The sequence below is a fragment of the Pseudorca crassidens genome, chromosome 2 (genome assembly GCF_039906515.1).
Source record: "Pseudorca crassidens isolate mPseCra1 chromosome 2, mPseCra1.hap1, whole genome shotgun sequence".
Taxonomy (NCBI): Eukaryota; Metazoa; Chordata; class Mammalia; order Artiodactyla; family Delphinidae; genus Pseudorca; species Pseudorca crassidens.
In genome coordinates this window covers 29,120,575-29,148,331 of record NC_090297.1, presented here as the reverse complement: position 1 = coordinate 29,148,331, position 27,757 = coordinate 29,120,575, and positions in this window count along the sequence as shown.

Genomic DNA, 27,757 nt, shown 5'->3' with positions numbered 1-27,757 from the left:
GCTCTACCCTGGGTAGACCCTCAGTCTCAGGAGTGAAGACCCCCCACCCCAGACCAGGAGGCCAAACTGGGGGCTTCCCCTCCCTCCCAGACCCTAGACACCTCCAGATTCACGACATTTGAAAGTTAACTTCCCACAAAAGTCACTCTCCAAGATTAATATTTATTTCTTATAAAATTTAAATTTTTCAGCGTAATGAAATTTTTATTTCTCGTGAGTTATGGATAAAAATATTTATAACTTTCCCTTTCGCGCCACTGAGGATGGGGCTTAGATGGAACCAATTACCCAGGCGGCCTCCTCCTGGTGACTGCTCCAGGGTCAGGGCAGAGAGGGGGTCAGAAGGGCTGGTGGGGTGGGAGCGGATGCCCCCCAGGTAACAGTGTCGGCCCTGCTTCCTGCATCTGAGCAGTAGGGGTGATGGGTAAAAGAGGAAGGCTCAGACCCACCCCACCCACAACTCCTGGCAAATAACTCAGCAGGTGCTGGGAATTGGGGCCAGAGAGAGGCCAGAGGAGGCTGGGAGAGGACACAAAAATTAGGCCAGCAAATGAGCGAAAGAGAGGAAGGAGTGAGAGCACCCACATCTTCCCGCCCCAGCATGGAACATGGTGGAAGAGCCTGTCAAAGCCAGCCCTTGTTGCCAAGGAGATTGTGGTTCTGGGGCCTTTCATCATTTTGTGCCCAGAATCATCACGAGTGTGCCTTAGGTGAGGAGCAGCCTGAAGGGCACGTCAGCAGCAGACAGCGGGGAGGTACAGCAGGGGAGCCACAAGTTCTAAAGCCAAGCAAGCCAGCATTCAAATCCTGTTCTGAATGACCTGGACATGTTTCATAACCTCACTGAACGTCAGTTTCCTCATCTGTGAGATGGGGGCCCGAAGGTGGCATCAGATGATGTGTAAAGGGCCTGGCACACAGCTCGGGTTCCATTAATGGTAGAGGATCCTGTGCTGTCTATCTACTGACGGGGAGCTCACTACCTCACAAGGACAGTCAGCTTGGTTGGAAAAATCCATCTTCTCACTGAGATGTACACCCTGAAAAATGGGGCTCTCTGGACACCCTCTTATTGCACATGTGTTGCTCTAGAACACAATTCCTTCAGGCACTGGGAGACCAGAGCCCACCCTCAAAACCTCCCACACCCGTAACACGGGCTACCAACACAGCCTCAGATCTGCCCACAAACGTGCTGCCTTGCCAGAAGACTCCATGGGTCCCACATGGCTCTTGATGCAATAACGTTACGAGGGGCACATCATACAACTGCCTTCCCCAAATAATGACATGCGCGAGACATGCCACCAACAGGGCTGCACTAACAGTGAAGGTTAAGCAGACACTTGCCAGTCCCTCCTTACCCCCTCCCTCCACACCAGATCTCCGAAGTCCAGACTGGACAAGGGCTACGTCTCACCTCCCTAACACCCCTGGGGCCAGGACCAGGCTCATTCTTCCTCCTCACCTTGCCCGGGATGAAGTTTGTGTTCGCTAATTAGACCTGTCACCGGCCCTGAATCATTCCCGGGCTGGGCCGGGGAGGTCGTTAAGCCGGAGATGGATAAGTGCTAAGCCTGCCCTGCTCCGGAGATTCACACGGCTCGGGCTGTGGAGGATTTATAAGCTTTGTTAAATTTCTAATTTAGTTCAGAATGCAGTGCCATGGTCTCAGTGACCAAGCCGCATGGGCGAGAATTAACACAAGTGCCCCCATCCCTCACACTCTGGGAAGACGGCGGCCTCCCCGCCTCCCACGCCAGCCTTGGGTCACAGGCCAAGGGCTGCCAAAAGACGGTGTGGTCCGGTGGGCAGCCCCAACCAAGCCACTCAGCACACCTGCCCAGCTCCAGGCCCCCAGACGTGCCTGGCAGAGAGCTGCAGGCCAGCATCTGCTTGTGGTTGATTGCTGGTTTGCATTTGTTGTCTGTTTATTCATTTAGGGGTTTTTTGAACAGTTAATATACTCACATGGTTCAAAATGTAGAGTATAAAGGATACCCAGAGTAAATCTCTCTCCCACCCTGTCTCCCAGCCACCCAGTCCCCCTCATTGGCAAAAACCAGTTATTAGTTTCTAGCAAATCCTTCAAGATTCACACACACAAACAAATATATATATATCCATACACACACATTCTTTTCTAGTATATATACTCCTTTTCCCCCTTGATATACACCCTTACGTACCTTGGGGTTTTTTCACGTAATACCAGATTTTAGGAATCTAGCATAGAATGCCCACTGATCAGCATCAAACAGGCCTGGGTTGGAATCCCAGCTTTGCCCCGTGGTGTACTGAAGCTGGCTCATCCCCACTCACAAGAGCCAGTTGTGAACATCACTTCCCAACCTCTGGTTCAGGGATGCATGTTGGTAGCTTGAAATTCCTTGGGAGTATCTACACCATAGACATTGACAAATACGACAGACTGAGGCTTTTTTGTGTGTGGAGAGCATATTGACCAGCACACCACCAGCTTTGCCACTTGTGTGCTGCGTGACTTCAAGCAAGTCACTTGACCTCTCTGAGCCTGTTTGTTCATGTCTAAAATGGGTAAGAAATAGTATCATATCTGTGGTGTGCCTGTCCCGACGCTGGGCATGAGGGATCCAGAAATGAATCAAGCCCCAGGCCTGCCACAAGGGGCTCTGGTCTAGTGGGAGGGGGACAGAGATCTATATGGACAACGCCATCATGCTACAGAAATAGGCAGAACAGGGTGACTCCAGGACAAGAAGAACCAGGTGGGGGTGGGGTGGCTTCGCAGAAGAGGTACCCTTTTATGCTGGGCACTGAAAGATGGCCAGATATACGTATACAGTGAAATATTACTCAGCCATAAAAAAGAATGAAATAATGCCATTTGCAGCAACATGGATGCACCTAGAGAATGTCATACTAAAAACAGTCAGACAGAGAAAGACAAGTGTTATATGATATCACTTATACGTGGAATCTAAAAAATCATACAAATGAATCTATATACAAAACAGAAACAGACTTACAGACATAGAAAACAAACTTATGGTTACCAAAGGGGGAAGGGATGGAGAAAGGGATAAATTAGGAGTATGGGATCAACAGATACACACTACCATACATAAAATAGATAAGCAACAAGGATTTACTGTATAGCACAGGGAAAAATATTCAACACGTTGTATTAAACTATAATGGGGGCTTCCCTGGTGGCGCAGTGGTTGAGAGTCTGCCTGCTGATGCAGGGGACGTGGGTTCGTGCCCCCGTCTGGGGGAATCCCACATGCCGCGGAGCAGCTGGGCTCATGAGCCGTGGCCGCTGAGCCTGCGCGTCCAGAGCCTGTGCTCCGCAACGGGAGAGGCCGCAATAGTGAGAGCCCCGCGTACTGAAAAAAAAAAAAAAAAAAAACTATAATGGGAAATAGCCTGAAAAAATATATATATGTATGTGTACAACGGAATCACTTTACTGTACACCTGAAACTAACACAATATTGTAAATAAACTAAAATTCAATTTAAAAAAAGAAAGAAAGATGGCCAGGAAACCCAGATACAAAAGCCTGGGCCTGGAGGGTAGAGTTCCAGAGCCAGTCCCAGAAAGCAGACTTCATTTCTTCCTAGCTCAGAGAGAGGAAGTTGCTTGCCCAAGGTCGCACAGCACGGAAGTGACTGAGCCAGAACTCTAATTCAGATCTTCTTGGCCCAAAGCATGACGCGATCTCCAGCTGCATTGTCTGCTCTCCACCCAGTCACCAAGCTGTCTTGCAAGACAGCTCACGGCACTGGGAGGGCTCTCAGGGCACTTCAGACTCACACAGTAAAGGAGGTGCTCTCTGTAGCCTCCTGACGGAGAACACACCCTGTGACACAGGGCAGTCAGCACGGTCAGAGACCTATCCACACACTTAGCCTGAGTTTGGAAAAGCAAAGGCATCCAGCACCTCCACCATCCCTGGGCTCCCCTCCCCAGAACACCAGGGGCTGGACCCCACTAGGGGTCCACTGCTCCCTTCCCTCCTCCTGCCCTTTCTTGGCTTTGATTCTTAAATCAAACACTCCATTACTTCCTGTCTGAGGAGCATGCTCACTCAAGGGGGAGCAGATGGGGAAGTAAGAAGCCCAGAGAAGAAAGGGCACATCAACCCCAGAGTGTCCCAGAGCCTGAGGCCTCCTGGGAGGGGTCAGCATGACTCTGCGCTCTTGTCTGGAGACCTGTGTGACTGACAGGCAACTCTCCACCCTCCTTGTTCACTCATTCAGTAATGCCCATAGGGCACCTCCTGCCACGTGAGAGACGGGGCCCATCAGGGAACAAGTCAGGCAAGGTCCCTGCTCTGGTGGTACTTTCATTCTGACAGGGGAGACAGAGTGCAAACCATAAACCAGGAAGTTGTCTAATGTCACAAGGTCATAAGCGCTCTAGGAGAACTAAAACAAGCGGGTGAGATAGAGAGGGACCAGGTGTGGTCCAGGAAGTCCTCTCTGAGGATGTGACATCTGGCCTGTCACCTGAATGACAGGAAGGAACCAGCCCCATGAAAAGCTGAGGGTAAGACATGCCAGGCAGAGGGAACAGTAAGTGCAAAGGCTCGGAGGCTGTGTCTGAGCTGGAGGAGAGAGCGCTCAGGAAAGGGAGTGGCCCAAGGGGGCATTGGGCGCACCCAAAACAGAGTGTGCAGTGTAACCAAGCATACCACATGCTGACGTGTGACTTCAAACTGTCTTTCCTACTCTCTGAGCCTCAGGAGTCTGAGGGACGATCTGGAGTCCAGGGTGGGGCCTTCCCCAACCTGAGGGAGGGGCAGCAAACGGCTCAGCCCTGGAGGAGGCCAAGGGCTAAGACAGGTTTGCCAGGTGTCTGACTCCTTGGAGTGACCCCAAGAATAATAGGGTCACCCTGCTCAGTGATGCCAAAGGGTTGACTTGTCCAAAGCCACAAGGTGATTTGGGGTCCAGGCCATGTGAGAAGCCACTGAACGCCCCCACCCAGTTTCCATCCTAGTGAGCCCGCTTCTTTCTCTCCTCCCCAGGAAGACACAGGTGAATCATTTCCTGGGGTCTGTCTCTATCTAGGTGGGAGCCATGAGAGGGTAAGCAGCATGAGTTGACTCCATACCCTGAGCCCGCGGAGTCAGGGCTCCTAGAAATGCCTTCCCACTGCCCACACACACTTACACCACCTACATACAAGGGTCGTAAATGATGGTCAATCACAGTGACTTCTACCAACCCAAACAGGAGCTACAGAGCCCCTGGTCCAGAATCTCAGCATCGAGCGCCCCCTGGTGGTGGTCATGGCAATCCAAAGCTTCGAGCCACCAAGCTCGGACTGAGAACACCTGGCCCAGCCCCCTCCAGTCGGGTGCGGAATAGAAGGGCAAAGCCCAGGACTCATCTGACACAGTGCACAGTGAGGGGCTGGGGGGCTGACTTTCAGTCAGTGGGCCCGTGCCAACTAGAAAAGGCCATGCCCTGAGATGGTAAAGGCTTGTCCACAGTCACACAGCAAGTAGGTTGTACCTAGTGGCCAAGAAGAGCACTCATTCATTCAATCTGCTTCATTGAGCATCTATCGTATTCCAGGCACTCTTCTAGGCATAGATAACCCAAGAGTGACCAGGATATAGTCCCTGCCCTTGTGAAGCCTGCATTGTACTGAGGGAAAGGGATGATAAGCACATGAACAAATAAATATGCAGGGTGTCAGGTGGGAATAAGTTCAATGATGGAAAATAAAGCAGAATAAGAGCAGAAGCAGCAGGGGCGCTGTCTTAGATCAGATAGTTGTGAAAGGGCTCTATGAGGAGGTGATATGTGAGCTGAGACCCATGAAGAGATTGACAGGGAACTATCCAGGGGAAGACGTTCCAGGCAAAGGAAAAAGGAAGTATTCTCTAAAGGAGGGGGGGCCTTGGCATGATCCAGTAGCAGTGAGAAGATGGGTGGCCAAAGTGGAGTGAGAAAGGAAGACAGGGGAGATGAGGTGGGAGAGGTGGTGGAGGTCATATCCTAGAGGGTCCTGTGTACCGTGATTAGGACTTTGGGCTTTATCCTAAGTTGTGTTAGGAAGACATTGGAGAGTTTTGAATGATCATGATGGGGCTAGCATCTTTAAGGGCTCACTGGCTGCTGAAGGAAAAAAAGACTGTAAGAGGTTAAGAAATGAAAGCAGTTAGTTTGGAGTTGGGAGCCCAATGCAAGATTCTAGTTGAGCAATGACAGTGGCTTTAATCAGTAGTAGGGGTAATGAAAGGGTCTCAGATTTGAGATACATTTTGGAGGTCAAGGCTAAATGAGTTTCTGAGGTACTGATATAGAATGTAAGGGAAAGAGAAGAAAAGAGGATGAGACCAAGGCTTTTTGCCTGAACATCTGGCTGAATATTTCCTGGGATGAGGAAGACAGAAAGGAGAGATTTGTGAGAGGAGAATCAAGAGTTCCATTTTGGACATGGTGAGTTTGAGGTGCTAGCCATGACTATTCCAAGTTGGATATAAGACTCTGAAGATCAGGGGTGAATGTGGGAGACATTAGCATATAGATGGTGTTGAAAGACATGGAGAGACTTCTGCTTCCACCCAAGGTGAGGGAATAGAGACCAATTTATCCTTCCACCTGAAACAGCAAAAATAAATGATACAAAACAGATGGAACAATAGTTTTCAAGATACTGGACATCAGAAAACACAGTATCCCTAAGAGACAGGAAGCAAACAAGGTGAGCCTTAAAATCATCTTAGCTTACTGCCTTGAGAAAGTTTCCAGGCTGCAGCAGAAAAAAAAATGGGACTGGAGGTGATGCCTGGAAAGCCCTGTGAATTGAGGAAGTGGAGTGAGAGAACAGGGAGAGAAAAAGATAGCCAGAATTTTCAGGACAGAGTACTCAAGACGAGAGACACACATAGAGAGAGAACCCTGGAGATCTGGAGAGGGCCCCCTTAAGTCTTCATCAGAGTACTCATCAACATGTGTGTATAAGGAAAATACCTAGGGTCAGGCCAATAACAATCCAAAGGTATTAGAGGGAATGGCATCCAGGACTCCTACAGGACATGGAATAACATCTGTGCTCACCAAAACCAGAAAACCTCAAAATTCATGCAGCATTGGGTAGAATACTCAAAAGAACCTTGCCTCAGCGGTGAGGAATAATTATCCCTAGACTAAATGCTACTCTGTTCCCACCTGACAAATACTAAAAGCAAAATCCAAAAGGATCAAACTCTTCCTGCAAATAAATTGCATTCCACAACAGAGTTCAGGAATACAAAAATAACCAGGAATACAAAAACACCTAATGTGTGTGTAATTGGAGTACCCAAAGGGATGCGAAAATACCCAAAAAGGTAAAAATCAAAATGTCTGGCACCTAATCAAAGATTACCAAGCATGCAAAGAAGCAGGAAAATATGGTCCATAATGAAGAGAAAAATTGATCAATTGAAACTGACCCAGAACTCACACAGATGTTAGAATTAGCAGACAATGACATTAACACCATTATTATAGCTGTAGTCTATATATTTAAATTGTTAAGTGGCAGCATTTAAGATATTAAAAGGACCCAAATCAAACTTATAAAGATGAAAACCACAATCTGAAGTGAAAAATACACTGAGTGGGATTAATGGCAGATTAGACATTGCAGAAGAAAAAAAATGAATGAACTTGAAGACATAGCAATAAAAACTACCCAAAATGAAACACAGAAAGAAAAACAAAAAGAATTTAAAGGGGGTATCAATGACCTGTGAGACAACTTTAAGCAGCCTAATATATGTGTAATTGGAGTTTCCAAAAGAATAGAGTGGGGTTAATCTGTAATTCTAAACCCAGCAAAAATATCTTTCAAAACAAAGACAAAATAAAGACTATTTCAGACATACAAGAGCTTAAAGATTTCATTAATAATAGTCTTTCATTATAAGAAATATTAAAAGACGTCCTTCAGTCAGAAGAAAATGATACCAGATAGAAATATGGATTCAATGAATGAAAAACACCAGAAATAGTAACTACACAGGGAAATATATGAGTTTTAACATTATTTAAACCACTTTTTTAAATAATTGATTATTTAAACAATAACAATGTACATTGTGGGATTTATTATATATATATATAGAATAAGTTAAATGTATGACAACAATAGGATAACGGCTGAGAGATGGGAAATGGAAGTGCACTCTTGTAAGAGTCTTACACTCTACATAAGTGGTACTTTGAAAGTCGACTGTTATAAATTAAAGATATCTACTATAAACCCTAAAATAATGACTAAAATAACAAAACTAAAAATTTTAGCTAACAAACAATAGAGATAAATTAGAATCATAAAAAAAGTCCAAAAGAAGAAAGAAAAATATTTAAAAGGAAACAAAGAACTGGTGGGACAAATATAAAACAAATAACAAGAATGAGAGACTTAAGCTTAACAACATAAATAATCACATTAAATGTAAGCGACCCAAACACTCCAATTAAAAGGCAGAGACTGTCAGATTGGATAAAAAAGCAAGAACCAACTAAAGGCTGTCTCAAAAAAGACACATTCAATATAAAGATGCAAAAAAGTTAAAAGTAAAAGAATATAAAAAGTATGCCATGCTGAAACTAAAAAAAAGAAAGCTGGCATAGCTGTATTAATATCAGACAAAATAGATTATCAGATCAAAAATAGTACCAGAGATAAAGTTCATTCCATAACAATAAAGGGGTCAATTCATACAGAGGACATAAAAATCTAAAATGTTTATGCATCTAATAACAGAGCTTCAAAATACATGATGCAAAAAGGGTTAGAACTGCAAGGAGAAACAGACAAATCCACAATTATAGTTGGAGATTTCAACATTCTTCTCTCAACATTTGCTAGAACAAGTAGAGAGAAAATCACTAAGGATATAGAAGACTTGAACAACACTATAAATAACTTTGACCTAATTGACATTTACAGAAAACTCCACTCAGCAACATCAGATTGTGCATTAGTTTCAAGTACCCATGGAAATTTTAAAAGATGGAGTCATAAAACAAGTCTGTATAAATTTAAAAGGATTCAAGTCATACAAAGAATGTTCTCTGACCACAATGGAATTAAATTAGAAATCAATAACAGAAATATATGAGAAAAATCACCAAATACTTGGAAACTAAATAACACACTTTTAATAACCCATGAGTCAAAGAAGAAATCAAAAGGGAAATTATGAAGTATTTTGAACCAAATGAAAATGAAAACACAACACAAAAGAAAAACACAAAATTAGTGGTATGCCACTATAACAGTACTTAGGAGGAATTTTATAGCATTAAATGCTGATACTAGAAAAGAAGAAAGGTCTCAGATCATTGACTTTCTACCTTAAGAAACTGAGGGGTAGAGGGGGAAATGGGTGAAGAGAATCAAAAAGGACAAATTTCCAGCCATAAAATAAATAAGTCCTGGGGATGTAATGTACAGCATGGTGACTATAGTTAATAATATTGTGTTATGGGGTGACATTCAGCCAGCCAGTGGGGGCAATGGACTTTCTGTCCTAGAACCATGGCCCAGTTTTTCCGTAACTTCACAGAGAAGGCCCTGGCACTGGTCAATGCTGCTGTGACTTACCTGAAGCTCGAGTGGCCACATTTTGACACTACGCCAAAGTTGAGCTGGTTCCTCCAATCCCTGCTGAGATCGCTACAGCTATTCAGAGCTTGAAAAAATTTGTCAGTAGTGCTCAAAGCAGTAGCTTCAAACAGCTCACAGTTAAGGAAGCTCTACTGAATGGTTTGGTGGCCACTGAGGTGTGGATGTGGGTTTATGTTGGCAAGATCATACGAAGCCAACGAAGCATGGCACGTTGGCTGTGATGTTTGAAGACCAATCTTTAACATGTGATTATATTTGCTTTATTATTTGGGTGTTCTTGGACCATGTATGAGCAGGCTGGTATTTGAATAAAATAAGACAATGTGTCAAAAATCAGTGTTTTCTCTATCAAACACTACGTGGAAGGTCACAACTTCTCTTGAGATTAAGTTGGGTTGTCGTTTGCTTTAATACATTAATGCACCTCTAAATGCATGTCTTTGCTTAGCCTGCAATTGGATAGGATATATATGAATATACCAACCTGGTACATGTATATATGAGGATAACATTTTATTTTGAAAGCTTGAAATAAATGATATTTAAGCTTTATTTCTAGAAAATTTGGGGGAAAGGCTTTGAGAAAGCGGGATCTTACTCCAGTAGGAGAATAATAATACCACATTCCAAACACGATGTAGTTAAGCACGCAGTATAAAGAATACAATTTGGACTGTTTTTCTTTGCTAAAGTCAGAGAAAGACCCCTTTGACAACACCTGTGTCTGTAAATGTAGGTGTACTTTTTGTCAACTTGGATATAGCCTCCCTAAAAGAGAACAGCAAGGCGATATTCTGTGTATCTTTGTAACATCTTTAACACTAGGACAGAGTGAATGAGAGCAATGACCTATATTTTTAATCTAATTTTGACGTGTTATATTATTATGATGCCAGGTTTTTTTAAAGGACCTGTCTTTTCAAAAATAAAATATCCTGGGCTTCCCTGGTGGCGCGGTGGTTGGGAGTCCGCCTGCCGATGCAGGGGACGCAGGTTCGTGCCCCGATCCGGGGGGATCGCACACGCCGCGGAGCGGCTGGGCCCGTGAGCCATGGCCGCTGAGTCTGTGCGTCCGGAGCCTGTGCTCCGCAATGGGAGAGGCCACAGCAGTGAGAGGCCCGTGTACCGCAAAAAAAATAAAATAAAATAAAATATCCTATAGATGTTTAACAGGGTTATAATTTAGTAACATCCTGAAATAAATACAAGTGATCGGTATCAAAATAATAATAATAATACTGTGTTGCATATTTGAAAATAAGAGAGTAAATCTTAAAAGTTCTTTTCACAAAAAACTTTGTAACTATATAAGGTGACAGATGTTAACTAGACTTACTGTGGTGATCATTTTGGAATATATACAAAAATCTAATCATTATGCTGTACCCCTGAAACTAGTATAATGTTATAATGTCAATTATACCTCAATTTTTACAAAGAAATAGGGGGGAGCAAATTAAACCCAAAGTAAGCATTAGAAAGGAAATAATAAAGATTAGAGCAGAAATCAACAAAAAATAAAGCAAAAAAATAAAAGAGAGAGAGAGAGAGAAAATCAATAAAGTCCAAAAGTGATTCTTTAAAGAAATTAATAAAGTTGATAAAATCTCTAGCTAGACTGATAAGGAAAAAAGAGAAAAGACACAAAATATCAGGAATGAGAGAAATGACATCACTAAAGATTCTACCAATATTAAAAAGAATAAGGGAATATTATGAACAGTTTTCTGCAAATAAACTTGACAACTTAGATGAAATGGACAAATTCTTTGAAACACAAGCTACCAAAGCTCACTCGAAAAGAAACAGATAACCTGAAGAGCCCTATATCTGTTAAATAAATAGAATTTATGGTTAAAAACCCTCCAACAAAAAGACTGCAGGAAAAAATGATTTCAGTGGAGAATTCTAGCAAGTATTTAAGGAAGCCATAATATCAATTCAACAAAAACTCTTCCAGAAAATTAAAGGAAAAAATACTTTCCAACTCATTCTAAGTGGCCAGCATTCCTCTGATTGATAACAAAGCCAAAGACATTATAAGAAAGAAAACTACAAAACAACAACCCTCATGAGCATAGATATGAAATTCTAAACAAAATTTTAGCAAATCCAACCTGACAATATTTAAAATGACTAATATATCATGACCAAATGAGGTTTAGCCCAGGAATATAAGTTGGTTTAACATTAAAAAATAAACAACTGTGGGACTTCCCTGGTGGTCCAGTGGGTAAGACTCTGTGCTCCCAATGCAGGGGGCCTGGGTTCGATCCCTGGTCGGGGAACTAGATCCTGCATGCATGCCACAAGAAAGATCCCACATGCTGCAACTAAGACCCAGCGCAGCCTAAATTTTTTTAATCCAGTATCGGTGGGAAATAAATTATATAAAAATAAACAAATATATGGCATCATAATAACTGAAAGTATTAATGTCCTATAGCTGCTAAAACAAATCACCACAGCCTTAGTGGCTTAAAACAACACAAACTTACTATCTTACAGTTCTGAAGGTCAGAAGTCCAAAGCTGTTTCACTAGACTAAAATCAAGATGACAGCAGGATTGCATTATTCTGGAGGCTCTGGGAAGAAAACACTTCCTTGCCTTTGATGGCTTCTGGAGGCTGCCTGCATTCCTCACCCCCTTCTTTCTCCATCTTCAAAGTCAAAGGCAACATCTCTCTCCCTCTCTCCCTCCCTCTCTCTCTCTCTTCCCCCTCCTCTCTCTCTCTCTCTCTCTCTCTTCCCCCTCCTCTCTCTCTCTCTCTCTCTCTCCTCTCTCTCCTGTTTGTGTCATCACATCTCTGACTCTTCCACCTTTTAAGGACCCTGATGTTTACACTGGGCTCACCTAGATAATCTAGGATAATCTTAACCTTGTCTGTGAAGTCCTTTTTTTCACGCAAGGCAACGTTCACAAGTTTCAAGCAGTAATGCAGCTCTGAGGGTGAGCTCCCTGCCCCAGGAAAACCCTGGTGGAAGGTCAGACCAGCAGGTCTCAGAAACCAGCACAAAGCCCCGGCTTCTGGGGCTTAGGTCACACAGTGACTCAAGCTATCGGGAGTCATAGGAGTGTTAAGTGTATCCCTGCCCCAGAGGAGACCCAGTCCCCTAACCACCACTCAGGGGCTACTGTCCCCCACCCAGCCTCATCCACACTCACTCTGGTGGAGCAGTAGATTCCCCTTTAGAACTTGTCCCCCGGGGCAGTGGACTCCCAGAGTGGAGGCAGCTGGAGCAGAGAGAACTCCGGCTTCAGAGTCAATAGGCCTGGGCTCAAGTGTCAGCTGCATTCTCCCAGTACCACCCTGGGTACGTCCCATCAGCTACCCTCAGCCTCCATTTCCTCTTCTGTAAAGTGGGGGGACTAACCCCATCCCCCCAGCATGGTGGTGAGGATAGCAGGAGATAACACGTGTGCAGCACAGAGCGGGGCCCAAGTCACGGGCGGTGGGTGATGGAGCATTAGTCCTTTTCCCTCCAGCCTGCCCTCCACCGTTCTCCTCCCCTAGCTTACTCCCATCTTGGGTCCCCATTTGACCCCAGGGATCTCCAGGCCATCCCCTGCCGCTGCCCTGATATGAAAGTGTCCCGTGGCTGGGCCCAGCAAACCCAAACAGCAGCCCCTGCCTGGGGTGAGCCTGAGAGAGGAAGTCTTCCACCTCCCCAGTGTCTCCAGGACCCCTGTGAGGACAGGTGGGAGATGCAGGAGCCCCACCCCAGGGGACGTTTAGCAGAGTGGTTAAGACTCTCGCGCAGGACCTCTGTTTAGATCTAGGCTTCCCACTTACTTGACCCTGGCCCTCACCGCCCCCCAGAGCCTCAGTTTCCTGTTTTGTCAAATAGTATCCATTTCAGAACTATCCTGAGGATTAAATGAGATCATGCGTGAACGTGCTTCACCCAACGCCTGGCCCGCGGTGAGCACAGTACCTACGGGCCATCTCTGTGGTTATTTGCTCCCACCCAGCTCACCAGGAAGGCTGGTGTCCCCCACCCACCTGCAGTGTGAGTTTCCTGTGAGCCTGAGTTCAAAGAGCCAGGGGGGGCACCAGGGTCCAATGATGCCCCCTCCCCTAACACAGTCACACCTCCGTCCCTCCGCTCAGCCAGGAGCTTCACAATAATAGAAATCCTCCCATCCTGCTTGCCGTCTCTGTAGTGCCTAGATTAGCTGAGATCTCTGGCCCGGGGCGGCTCCTCTCCCAGCAGGGACCCACCCTCCTTGGCCCTGATGTGCCCGCCTTGGGAGCAAAGTGGGACCGAGCAGAGGAGTGGTGAAGTCTAGGGGCTGAGCGCGGACTCTGGAGCCCGACTGCCTGGCTCTGTGTCCTCCCAACTTGGTGACTTTAGATAGGTCACTTGACCTCTCTGTGCCTTATAAAACAGAGCTAAGAATGGTACCCTCTCTTAGGGTTATGGTGTAGATTAAATGCTTGCAGTGGTGCCTGGCCCCACTAAGTACCATGTAAGTATTTGCTATTCTTATCATCACTATTATCTTTTTCCAGCACGTCGCCACATGCACAGTGGGTTTCAGGGCATGCTTACTGATGGAATGGATAGATGGATGGATTAATTAATGAACCAACCGACGTCTACGGGTCCTTAGCTCAGGGATAACTGATAACGGTGGTTATGGGTTTTGAGAGCCTGGCAGGTGCCAGGTGCTTCATAACATGTGATCAAACTGAATTCTCACAACAACCCAAGGAAGTGGGTACCTTCGTGCCTGTTTCACAGATAAGGAAATCATGACCCTTAGAGGTTAATGTGTCCAAGATCACACAGTCACTTTTTTCTCGCCTTTAGTTTTTAATTATACGTGATACAAAATCACTGAAGAAAACATTTAAATAGAGAGGCTAAATAAAAACAATAAAGATTAAACCACCTGAGATTCCATACCCAGAAATTTCCATTGCTGAGTGCTTGCAGACTATGACATAGACTTTCTTCATGCAAACATACATATCTTTTTTAACAAAGATGGGCTCACATTGTGCATCTCCTGCGCTACAGCAGAACGTAGCTCTCTTTCTACGTCAATAAATCCGTGCCGCCGGCAGCAGACAGTGCTCTATTGTAGAGCCAAATCGCAATTTATTTAACCAGTTTGCTGTTGTGGGCCATTTAGGCTGATCCAATTTCTCACCATTTTATGTGATGAATATCCTCTTTATCCATACAACTTTCTGAACTTGTCCAATTATGTCCTTAGGATAAATTCCTCGAAGTGAAATTTCTGAGTCAAAGACAATACACTTATTTAGGGCTTTTCACATATACACACTGCCAAATTGTCTCCCAGAAAAGTTGTATTAATTTACGCTCCGACTAGTGGCAAATGAGATATTGGCCACAATATTGAAGATATACAAAACAGATCAGAAATGGTGCATTAGTCAGGAAAGGGTAGGCGAAGCTGTAGTAACAAGTTAACCCCAAATCTCAGTGGTATAACACAACAAAGATTTATTGGTGACCAGCACTGCAGGCTCAGTCTGGGTCAGCAGAAGGAGGGTCTCTGCTTGCACAGTGAAATTCAGGGCCCCAGGCTGATGGAGAGAGGACCCCCTCCCCCACACCATCTTGTAGCTGTACCGTTTGGAACACGAAGACCTCCACGGTTGCCCCAGAATTGGAAGAGTGATTACCCAGGTTCTTAAATGCCTTGGCTCAGAAGTGATACACATCACCTCCACTCATAGAACTGTCACACGGCCCTGTCCAACTGCACAGAGGCTGGAAAGGATGGTCTTCCATGGGTCCAGGAAAGAGAGGTAAACCTGATCCGCATAAACACTAGTAACGTCTGCTACAGATGAGAGGGGTACAAGTCATGGAAGGTGTCCGCTGGCAAGAGGAATCTGAATTGAATCCCCTTGTGGTTTGCCATAGGTCCAATTTCACCGCTCTGGCGTGGCTTTTCTTAAGAAAGAAATGTTTTGTCCCACCATAATGAAGAGAGGGGGGAGGGCCCAGCTAGGGAGCTGGACGGTGGGCTGGTGACAATTCCCCTCATACCTGCAAGGCAGTCCACCTCCAGCTTGCCCTGGGGTCCTCGCCCAGAGCCGTGTGGACCCCAAGAAGGCTGGGGCCAGGTCCCCGCCTCGTGCAAAGGCTATGGGAGTGGGGTCCATGGGAAATTCTGCCCTCTGTAGCCCACTCAGCCAGCCCCTGACTCGTCAGCAAGAGCAAGCAGCAGGGGGTCAGCCCACCCCATAAGTCAGATGCAAACAGGAAATCAGGGGACAAAGGCGGTAAAAATGAGTTTTCTGGAGTGAGACTGCCTGGGTTTGTAAACCAGCTGAGCCACTTACCATTTCTGTGACCTTAAGTAAGTTACTTAACTTCTCTGTGCCTCTGTTTCCCTGACTCTAAATGGGGATAATTAACTACGCAAGAGGGAGGGGTTATGGGGATATACGTATGCATATAGCTGATTCACTTTGTTATACAGCAGAAACTAACACAACATTGTGAAGCAATTATACTCCAATAAAAATGTTTAAAAAAATAAAAGACAAAATCGTTAAAAAAAAAAAACAGTAACTACCTCCTAGGGTTTAAATAAGTCAATGTTCATTCCTTCATTTAACAAGCACACAACAGACACCCTTATAGACTCTGGGGATCCAGAGGTGAACAGAGCAAAGTCCCTTCCTTGAAGGAGTTTATATTCTCTTAAGGAGACAGGAAACAAATACATCAACAACAAATAACATTGTTTTTCAGGTGGTAGTAAGTGCTGTGAAGAAAAATTAAGCAGGGTAGGGGGAGAGACAGTGATGGGGAATGCTGTTTTATCCAGAGTATGTACCTCCGTAAAACAACATTTGAACAGAGATCTAAGTGGAGTAAAAAAAAGAGCGAGCCGTGTGGATATCAAGGGAGAAATGTTCGGACGACAGGAAAGGCAAGGGCAAAGGCCCTGAGGCGGCAGCATGCCAGCAAAAAGGCGAGTATGGCTGGAGCAAGTGAGCAAAAGGCCCGGAGATTAAACCAGAGGGGTGCGCATGGCCATGATAAGGACTTCTGATGACCATGATGATGATAATGATGGTGGCCAAGGGCGTGTGGGGTTGAGGGCAGAGAGTAAGTCCATGTATACTGTAGAGATAGATCCAGGGATCTGGGAATATATAAATGTTTCCATGAAATCAGTCTCTCTCCTTTTCATCCTACCCCCACCCCATACTGTCCCCCCTCCTAATCTCACTCCCCAAAAGTAAGCCTCAGGATGGAAGGAAAATAAAATTATCTTCCAGCTACTAAAAGCTATTTGCAGTGGTGGGAGTAGAGGCAGCCTCGGTCAACCCGGACATCAGGCAAGATGGAAGTTGCTGACAGCTCCAGCTGCCAGTTTCCCTTTGCCTTATTTAGGGGATTTGAGGTGGGGGAGGAAGGAGAAGAGGAAGAGGTGGGGGAGGCTGTAGAGGCAGAGAGGGAGGGTGGGGGTGAGCAGGGGTCTGCGGGGGGACCCCAAGGGCCCAGGCGGCTGGCATTCTCCAGTCACCTAGACAGCACCCAGGGCCAGTGGGGCCAAGGCTGCGTGACCTTGTCCAAGGTTAGCCCAATGATCTGGGCGGTCTCCTCCCCAACCCCCCCACCCCAGCTGTAGATATGTTTTGGGCAAGGGAGGGGGAGGGCCGTTTCCTTCCACCTGCTCCTCCCCAACACCTGGATGGAGAGCAGACCTTGGGGGACCGGGGCTGGGGTAGGGATGTCTGTTCCCTAATAAGTGTTCCTGCCCCTCCCCTCTACCAGCTTCCTTTGAGCCGCACGGGCGCGTGTGCACGCATGAGGCGCACACAGACACACTTCCACCTAAGAGACAATGGAGTCTGCTCGTGAAAAGCAAAGCTTCTGAAGCCAGACTGCCTGGGTTCAAATCCCAGCTCTGCATTTCCCTGCTGTGTGAGCCTGGGCTAGTGACTTCTCTCTGAGCTTCAGTTCCCTCGTCCTGGGTTGTTGGGAGGATTAAATGAGTTCATCTGTATAGCAGCACCTAGAACTGTACCCAGCACATCCTAAGAAGCGTGACCTGCTAGTATCACATGTATTTATGTGGGCTTGCAGAGGGGAGGAAATATCCCACCCCTTCACTCTCACAGGTCTGCAGACGTGCCCATGACACACGGATGCAGTGCACCTGCACACCCCAAAGCAAGAAGGCAGAGGGAGGCGCTCCTCCTGGGCCCAGCAGCAATTTTCCTACCCGGGTTCCCTTCCGCCGGCAGAATGGCTCCCACACACAGGTGAAGCGGCAAGGGTGAGGTTCCTCTCGGCCAACCCCCGGGACCTCTGTTCCAACCTTGAGACCCTTGATCAAACTCTCCTCCGGTCTACCTCCATCCTTCCCAAAGCACAGATTTGGCTTCTTGGATCCCACTGCATCCCCATCACCTGTCTGCTCAAAAGCCTGCAGGGTCTCCCCGGGCATACAGCCAAAATCTTTAACCTGGTATTGAAGGCCCTTCAGATCTGATCCCAACCCACCTCGCCAGCATCGGCGTCATCACGACCGAAGGAGTCCAACACCCGCCACCGCTCCCCACCTCCTGTTCTGTCTGCCTGGAGTCATCTGTCATGTCTCCTCCCACCTTGACCTAGCCAATCTCTTAAGGTCAGGTTCAAAATCTGCTTACTCTGTGGAGTTCTCTGTAAATACCGCAGGCAGAAGTCACCTTCCGATTCTCCACCCCTTAGGCACCTGCCTCTGTGCTCTGCCCACACAGCACATCACTTACTCCTCCCCAGCCCACTGCCTGTCGTGGGTCTGTGATTCTGTGAGGGCAGGCACCTGGTTCCCTTCATCCCAGGATGTCCAGCTGGCAACAGAGAAAAGGTCCAGAATCATCATTATTGTGTGAGGAAGGGAAGAAGGAAAAAACAGGTGGAAAGAAGACAGTTCTGGACAGGGTCAGACCCGTGCCTGAGCCTTGGGATTGATAACTGACGCTTACTGAGAACTTACCTGCCAGGCGCTCTTCAAACTGCCAGTCCTACACAGTGGGTGCTGTTATTCTCCCCACTATACAGAGGAGAAAACTGAGGCGCAGAGAGGTTGACTTGTCTGAAATCACACAGCTGGGAAGAGACAGAGGCAGGACTCGAACGGGAAGTCTGGCAGGAGCCTGGGCTTTTATCATTGCTCTTGACTGTCTCTGGAAAGGCAGATTTCTTTTAAAAAGAGAACTGAGATCTCCCCGCCCCTCAGGCAACAGGTCAGTTCACTGGGGAGCCGCTCTGGGCTGAGCTTGTCTCCCAGAGGGCTGCACGGATGAATGAGGGGCCTGATCACAGAGGTAGAGACTACGGCCTCCCACCAGGCCCAGGAACATGGCTGTGCTTTGGGCTGGACCTGCCCTTTCTCCCCGACAGAGTAAAAGCCACTCGATCTCTGTCTGGCTCGCAGCTGTCCGATCTACAAGTGGGCAGACAGGCAGAACCAACGCGGCCAGGAGAGAGGGGAAATGGGAGCACAGACCGGAGGTGCAGCTGGAGATGAGCTGTTGCCCTGGGGCCAGACCAATGCAGCCCCAGGGTGTGTGCACACTCGTGTGTGTGTGTGTGTGTGTGTGTGTGTGTGTGTGTGTGTGTGTGTGTGTGTGTGTGCTGTCAGCAACAGGAGGCCTCGAGCCTGAAACAGGCAGTGGCGTCCACGTGTGGGGCAGCAAGTGCAGCTCCCCCTGTCCCAAAAGGACATGGATTCTAGAAACCACAGGCCAGGGGCTCGCAGCCCTCAGCCCCATCACCAAGCCCCCTGCACATTCGCCACCTGGCGTAGACCCAGACCTTGCCTAGGCCCACAGAGTGTGCTGGAGACTTCAGGAGAGGAGAGCCCACGTGTGTGATAGGGACCTAGAGGCAGTGTTGATGGCCCTGGGGACTGTCCACCAGGACAAACCAAATCCAAACAAGGATATAGCCAAGGCTGTAGACCAGGCCTGGTGGGGAAACTACAGAATGAGAGCTTGCCTTTAGAAGCTTTCAAGATAGTGAGCTGGGCTGGTGAACGGGTCACCTCTGCCATCTGGCTGGGAGTAGGGAGGGTCTCTCCCAATATGTAGGTACTCAGCTGAAGAATCCCCGGCTGCAGCGAGCCAGCAGCCAGCATCTCGTCCTCCCAGCTCCAGGCCGGGGATGGACTTCAGAGTTGATGGGAAAAAGAGCGGAGAATAAAATAAGCAGTAATAGATGTTCCCCCGGAGCCCTGTGGGGGCCTGGAGGAGAGAGAAGTTAATCCTGCAAAGCCCTAGCAGACTCCAGGGTGGATTATCAAAGCGCTGGACTGTGAGGACTCAGAGAAGTTGTGATCACATCTCAATCGGCGAGCCCCATTCGCTACTTTGGAGCGATCCAACCAGCAGAGAAGGCTACCATCTCCAAGTGTGTGGATTGCAGAGAGCTTTTGACACGAAACCTCATGCTATCCTATGGGAAGTGGATACACAAAGCAGCGGTGTTGGGGAAAGGGGACCTTTGGTGACTGTCTGTCTAGTGAAGTGTCCTGTGCTTGGGTCAGGCCACATGGGTCAGCACATGTGGCTGTGGCTTGGATACGGCCAAAGGAGGTACCCTGATTCTATCTCCAGTGGAGAGAAAAAAAAATGCAGAGAACAACAAGGCACACTGGCAGTGGTCTGAGAATCATGTCCCAGGTGGCACTGCCAGCATAGGACTCACAGAGGTCCCAGTGGGCCGTGTTATCCAGTAGAGTAGGTTGAATTGTGGCCCCCAAAGGTATGCCCACCTAGATCCTCAAGATGTGACCCTACTTGAAATAAGGGTCTTTACAGATATAATTAAAGTAAGGATCTCAAAATGAGATCATCCTGGATTAGTGGACCCTAAATTCAATGACAAATACCCTCAGAAGAGGATGACAGTCCTAAGAAATGAATATATTTGGTGACTGTGCCAGTTATCTACTGCTGCATAACAAACTACCCCCAAACCTAGTGGTTTAAAACAACAATTTACTATTTCTGTAATCCTGTGGGCAGGAATTGGGACAGGAGTCAGCTGCATGGTTTTTCTGCTCCGTGTGGGTTCAGCTGGGGTCCTGTACTGGCTGCGTTCAGCTGGCAAGTGGATCAGGCTGGAAAGTCCAAGATCTCACTCCCATGTCTGGTGCCTAAACACTGCTCCACGTGGCCTCTCTCCTCCACCCCCGGACACCCTGCCCCATGTGGCTAGCTTGGGCTTCCTCACAGTATGGTGGTCTCAGGCTAGTCAGCCTTTACATGGCAGCCTGCTTCCAAGAGGAAGTATTATAAGCAACAAAAGTGGAAGTTGCAGCTCTCTTTAAGATTTGGCCTTGGAAGTTAGTCTCGCTTTTGATGTCGGTAAAAGCTGTCAGGGGCCAGCTTAAATTCAAGGGGAGAGAAAACATACTCCAACTCTCAGTGGGAGGAGTAGCAAAGAATGTGTGGCGTAGCCATGTTTAACTGCCATAGAGACCAAGACACTTGATGGGACCACATTCTAAGCCCCGAGTGGTTATTCAAAACCTCAGTCATGGGCTTCTCTGGTGGCACAGTGGTTAAGAATCCGCCTGCCAATGCAAGGGGGATGGGTTCGAGCCCTGGTCCGGGAAGATCCCACATGCCGTGGAACAACTGGGCCCGTGAGCCACAACTAATGAGCCTGCACTCTGGAGCCTGAGAGCCACAACTAATGAGCTCGCGTGCCACAACTACTGAAGCCCACGCACCTAGAGCCCGTGCTCCACAAGAGAAGCCACCACAATGAGAAGCCCACGCACCGCAACGAAGAGTAGCCCCTGCTCGCTGCAACTAGAGAAAGCCCACGCGCAACAATGAAGACCCAACGCAGTCAAAAATAAAGTAAATAAATTTAAAAAAAAACCTCGGTCAGGGCTCTGGCAGGAGAGACACTGCTCATTCAAAGGGCTCCAAGAGAAGGTTTAATGACTGGACTGTGTGCAGGGGTGGGTGCAGGGACAAAGGGACCAACAGGCTGCCACCCGACAGAATTCTCCCATTGGCCAGACCCACCGGAAGCCAGAGTGGGTGGGAAGGTGATGCCCTCTGTAGAGGTTCTGCCACCCGGGGGACTGAGGAGGGTGGGCGAGGGGGGGTTGGAGGCAGGGTCGGGGGGGCAAACACCAGGAGGATCTAGAGGACCTCTGTTTACAGAGCCCTCCTACACTCACCCTGCTCTGTCTGCTTTTTGTATGTTGTGGCCTCCTCCTGCACTTTCCTGGACGAGAGATGGAGGCGGGGCAGGGGTGGGCAGGCCCAGGCTGGGCCAGGCTGAGGGCTGAGGGGTGAAGGAGTGCAGGAGTCTGCCCAGGCTGAAGGGGGCCGTCAAGCACTGAGGCTGGGGAGGCTCCTGACCCTGATGCCTGGAGGAGGAGGTGGGATCCCTGCAGGCCTGTGCCCCTGCCCCCACTCCTCTGATGGGCCCCCTGGTCCTAGGACTCAGGGCAGGGCACCCCAAGCCCGGCATCCCTCCCCCGGCCGTGCCCCACCCTCCCCGCCTTAATGAAGTTCCCTGCCTGACACCTCCTAATTCCCCAGTGATTAACTTCCAGCAGATTAGAAGCAGGACAGCTATTTAATGAACACGCATGTCTGAGATTACTCAAGACTCATTAAGACTCCATGATTGACTTGTTAACGTGCAGGAATTCAATTACTTGCCCGGCACTGAACTCCCAGCTAGGCAGAGAGGGCGGGCGGCAGCAGGGGCTACAATGCCCAGCCCAAGTGCCCTAATCTGGGGGAAGAGTTAGGCCCGTCCCAGAAGAGCCCCAGCTTGAGGGGAAGAGACACAACTTGACCCCAGGGGAGCCCTAATCTGGGCAAGAAATCACAACCCTTGTCCCCACAGAGCCCCAGATTGAGAGCGAAGAGACAGGCTGTATCTCTGAGCATCTCCCAGGGGAGGGGAGACATACATTTCTGACCCCCAGGGAGCTTCCTGAGGCGGAAGACCCAACTCATGTTCCCAGAGGACCCTGGTCTGGAGAGGCACAACCTCTCTCTTTGGGTACCCCTATTCTGAGAGGGACAAGACAGCAGTCAGAGCAGGGCAGCCTCGCCCCTGTTCCGGGGACCTCAGCAGAAGAGAAAGACACACACCCATCATTGGAGACCCCAGGCTGAAGGGGGAGATGTAGCCAAGGCCATGGGGAGCCTGGTCTGAGGGACGACAAGTGGTCCCTTCCCAGGAAAGCCCCTGATCCACGCAGGGAGACAGGGCACAAGGCCAGTGTCTCCACAGGAGGGCATCTATGAACCACCTTCCCTCAGGAGGGACCAGGCAACTGGTATTTCCTTGGAGGCTGATGGAAAGGGGTGGGCAGAGTGGGAGAGAGGACACAGAGCCAGTCCCACGTTCCCTCTGCCCGGTCCTGGCTGCCCCATTGCACCCCACACTGGGAGCCTCAAGGATGGGGACCAAGACTGTCGATCTCTACAGCCGAGGCACCACCCTGCCCAGCCTAGGACTTAAACTGCTCCATTGGAGGAGAACTAATGGAAGAAACTGAGGAGAGAGGGAGGGCCTGGGGAACTGAAGTGTGACAATGAGGTTAGAATGGCCATGATAATGAAGATGGTAAATTTCCTGAGCACCTCCTGGACACTGAGCATTCCACACATTGTCTCATTTATTCTTCCCACTTTACAGATGTGAAGACTGAGGTCCAGAGAGGTTAAGTAACTTGTCCAAGGCAACACAGCAGGAAGAGGTGGAACCTGGCTGAAATTCGAGTGGTCTCACCCCTAAACCTCTGCCCTTGATCGTTACCCTTTCCTACACTCCACCCAAGTCCTCATAAGCCCTGGTGGTCCTTTGGGACAGCCAGCTCACACCTGCTGCTGCAGTTCCTGTGAATTCACACTCCACAAAGCTGCATTAAGGAAATTCACAAGGGCAGAGAAGCGTGGGTCACCTCTGGAGTCCCCTCTGGAGCCGGTGAAGAAGCAGCCCCACGAAGGAGCCTGGACCACGGTGCCAAGCGGGCCCCACAGGATGGCGGCAATACAGGGGCAGAAGCTTGGTGCCAATCCCCAGCGAAATTCCTCAGCACATCGTTCAGCAGACACAATAGCACTGGCAGCAGAGTGGGGAAGCCGAGAGGGGGGCCCTGGAAGCCAGCAGACCTGGGCTCCAGGCAGGGGCTCTGCCCGCTATAAGCTGTGTGGCCTCAGGCAAGTTACTTCACCTCTCAGAGCTTCCTTACCTGTAAGTCGGAGGTGGTTAATAGTACCTTCCTTATAAGGTTATCTGGAGGAGTAAACGTCACCATGTACATAGAGTCCATTACCACACCTGGCAGGTAAAGAGTGCTCACCGTGGTTTGTGGTCACAGGCATTTGCGAACATTTCAGGAAGAAAAGAGAAGACCCCAGGAGCCAGCAATGGTTCCCTTAAAAAAATTACATCCCCTTTGAACAGCAGTCCTGGGATGAGGAGTGCAAGAGAGAACACTTTAGATATTTCCGAAACGCATGTGATGCTCCCCTGGGAGAGCCACATTGATTTCTGTACAATGCGGGCTGGGTGAGATACTGTCATATGTTGACTGAAGCTTGCTGAGTGTTGATTAAATGGTTCGGAGGCCAGGTCATTGGAGAGGGTCATTTCAAATACATCTGAAGATGACAAGATGTCATAAAGCTAGAAGGGCCAACAGAAGAATGTCGAATGACTCCTAAAGTCCAAAACAGTGTATTCGGGCCACGAAGACGAAGTGTAACAGGAAAAGGTAAGAGGTCTGCTCTTTGAAAACAGATAGGAAAAGAGTTCCACTGTGTGCTGTTTAGCAAACAAAGCAGTAAACAGAAATGATGGTGAGGAGGAAAAAGTGTGTGTGTGTGTGTGTGTGCGTGTATCCTTATAGAGCTTAAAATATCCTTTAAAATAGCCTGATAATACCTTAAAACATCTTAAAATAGCCTTATATACCTTAAAACATCTCTGGAAACATACATAAGAAATTAATAACTATTTTTTAGTCTGTGGGGAGGAGAACTAAGGCTAGAGGACAGGGGTGTGGGAGGGAAATTTTTCCCTGAAGAATACCCTTTTATAATTTTTTAAATTTTGAACCCTGTGAATGTACTGCCTATTCAAAAATTAAAGTACAAAATGTTAACACTGGTTATCTCTGGTTGCCAGGGTGATGGATGGTTTTACTTTCTTCTTCATATTTTTCTGTATTGTCTGAATTTTTCTAATGACCGTGTTTTACATTTTTAAATCAAGAAAAATAATAGAGCTATTAACATTTTCTTTAAAAGTCTGCCTCACTTGCATAAGCGGAGGACCTGGCTGGGCCACAACTTAGGTAACAAAAGAAATATTGCAGGCTTTGCTGTTCCAGAGAAACCATTTAGAAATGGGTGTAGGCTTGCCGAGTGGCCACAGAGGGCAGAAGAAGGAAGCGTGGGCAGAATGACACACTGCTACTCAGGGCAGCAGTCAGAAAGAACTTCCTATCCAGGTTGCTCTGGTAGGAAATGAGCTCCCCATCACCAGAGGTATGCAAAAAAAACCTGACAAGTGTAGGCACACTCTTTCAAGCCATTGGTACTAAGCAGGGAACCCACCTCAGAGGTTTGGGCCTGGCTCACAGCCTCTGGCTGCCTGGACATAGCATCACCTATAATGCAGCAAATGTAAAACTCAATAATATATACTAAGAAATGATCACAAAACAGCTAATACCTATTGAGCACTTACTGTGTGCCAGGAACCACCCTAAGCACTTCTGTAGATTAACTGATTAATTTTCACAACAACTCTGTATGGTAGGCACGGTTATGATCCCCATTTTACAGATGAGGAAATGGAAGCAGGATTGGTTCAAAGGGTTTTCTAGAGAGAACACTATGCTGGAGAGTTTCTCTCTCCCAGTGTTATGGGCTGAACTGTGTCCCCCGAAATTTCTAAATTGAAGTTCTAATTCCCAGTACCTCAGAATGTGACTGTCTTTGAAGAGAGAGTCTTTAAAGAAGTAATGAAGGTAAAATGAGGTCTTCAGGGTAGGCCCTAATCCGATATGACTGGTGTCCTTGAAAGAATAGGCGATTAGGACACAGACACACACAGAGACAAGACCATGTGAGGACACAGGGAGATGAGACTGCAAGCCAAGGAGAGAGGCCGCAGACGAAACCAAACCTGCCAACACCTGGATCTCAGACTTCTAGCCCCCAGAATTGTGAGAAAATTAATTTCTGTTAAGCCACCCAGTGTGTGGTACAGCCTAGCAAACTAACACACCAGTTAGTTATGAACAGGCGCCCAGGGATAGGACACGGCTTAGCCCCTGCCAATTATGAGAGCGGGGAGTGCCTGGACTACTGCACAGGTATGAGTGAGTGTGTGGATGGAACGGGGCCAGTGGGGGGGGGGGGTGTGGGTAAGTGTGCACTGACTTGGGTGTGTGTGTGTGAAACCACATTTGTGGCCATGACGGTGGTGTGTGTGTACAGGCGCGTGGAGTTGTCTGTACACAGATGTGTGTTCATTCAGCCTGGCCTGGAAACAGATTCAGAGAGAGACGTTGCTGTGCACACACACTCACTCACGCATGTACATCCCCAAGGACCCCCGCTCCTGAGTGCCCAGGACACCTTGGTTGGGAAAGCACTTCTGTACCACCCTTGAGGCTAATGCCAGCACTGGGAGGTGGCCGGGTCCAGGTTCATTATCCCAGCACACAGTGAGCGCTCGTTAAACATTCACCATGATTACCATTATCATTGTAGCACAATTTTACAGATGAGGAAACAGGAAAAATGGGCTGCTCAAGGTCACCCGTAATAAGCATATGGCAGAAACAGAATCAAACTCACAGAACCACTTCCCAGCCAAGTGTTTGTCTCCTCCAATTGGCTCTTTCATACACAGACCTCAACCTTCCCCGGGGGCCATCACACACAGACACGCATACGGGTGCCCATCACATACACACCCATGCACAGGTGTCCATCACAACACACACAGTATCCGTCGCGCACACACACTCAGGGGTGTTGGTCGCACGCATACATGCCTGCAGACACCTGAGTGTAACAATAAAATAATATCAAATATTTAGCTCCACAACAGACTTAGCACTTTGTGTGCATAATCCCATTTCAGACTCACAAAAACCCTGCAACGTAAGTGTCATCTTATCTTACAGACAAGGAAACCGAGGCACAGAGTGGCTCAGGAACTTATGCGAGGTCACCCCACTGTCAGCGGAGGAGCCAAACCCAGCGCTTTCGATGCTCTGGGTTCTGCCTCCCCACGTGCACCTCCCATCTCTGGAGAGCTCTGCGGAGGGATGTAATTATTCATCATACAATGGCCTAATATTAAAATGAAATTAGCAGCGACCTAGGCGTGGGCAGACAGGGCTCCTTCCCTCGTGCTCCTCCCAGGGAAAGCCAGAGTGGTGTTAAATGATCATACATCTGTGTAATGGCTTCCTTTGTTCTTTTTCTTCCCGACTAAATTGGCTAGATTTCACACCTCTGTTAAACCCAGAGGCCTCCCGACCAGGGTCTAATTACTGCCACCCATAAACAGGGGCGTGATCCGGAAAGGCAGAACGTCCCTTTCCCTGTGTCTGGGCTGCACAGTCTAGAATTTGGGAATTTTCAAGTTTGGCTAAGGGGGCCAAGGAGTCGACTGATGGCCCATTTGGAAGACTAAAGGTTGGGCTAAGAGCCTCCAGGACGAAGAGCAAAAGTCATGGGGGCCAGGATGTCGGGTTGAGATGGAGATGAAATTGGTAGGAGGAGATATGGAAGTTATGGCCCCTTCGGGGCTTATAAAACCTGTACGAAACCCTTCTCTCTGGGTCAGGCTGGACCCAGGTCTTTGCTGCCCCTCACCCTGTGGAACGCGCTGTCAATAAAACCCCCAGAACGTTCTGCCAGCCAGGCAGTCTTGGTCTTAACTTTTGTCACACCACCCACAGCGCTGAAGCCACAGCTATGGGAGGGCGGGTCCTGGTGTCCAAACACGCTCACGAGACGAATACTGAGCAGCTACTTATGTGCCAGGAGCTGAGGCTGTCTCGGGGAAGAAGCCACGACCCAGGCCCTCGTGGGGTTTCTGGTCTTGCAACGTGGTCTTGCCTCTGGGCAGGAGGAG